Source organism: Aplidium turbinatum, chromosome 1, assembly GCF_918807975.1.
Source record: "Aplidium turbinatum chromosome 1, kaAplTurb1.1, whole genome shotgun sequence".
Taxonomy (NCBI): domain Eukaryota; kingdom Metazoa; phylum Chordata; class Ascidiacea; order Aplousobranchia; family Polyclinidae; genus Aplidium; species Aplidium turbinatum.
The window spans coordinates 32516210-32516691 of record NC_137472.1 but is presented as its reverse complement, the minus strand read 5'-3'; positions in this window follow the sequence as shown (position 1 = coordinate 32516691).

Here is a 482-nt window from a genome sequence, read left to right as displayed (position 1 = left end):
TGGGCTCAATTTTAAAACCCCCAAAAAAATTGGGCTACTTTTTGCATAAGCTTGGGCTCTTTTTATATTAACCTCTGGCAACTCTGGATTGCAGGTAGTCCACACTCGCAGCCTGGTGCTTTGTCCACACTGCCGGGCGGCGCCCGGAGGGCGGCTACCGCAGCTTGACTGCTTGAGCTTGGTGCTCAGAGTACAGTGAAGAAAATGAAAGTTAAGTGGCATTAACTAAACCAAGGAAACCGACCACATTGTAGACGTAATTAGAGCAGGAAATTTCTAAACTTGTAAAAAAAAAATTGGCGTTCTGGCATCACCCAGTCAAAAGTTAGGCTATAGCAATTCTAAAAAATATGTCCGCATGCTGGTGAGTGGTGACCCCACTAATCGCTTTGTAATAAAACATGTTAAACCCGCTAAAGTTAGTTTGTTTTGTTTGTCAATGATTCAACAAAGCAAACTCTCTACCAAAGCTTTATTTTTTT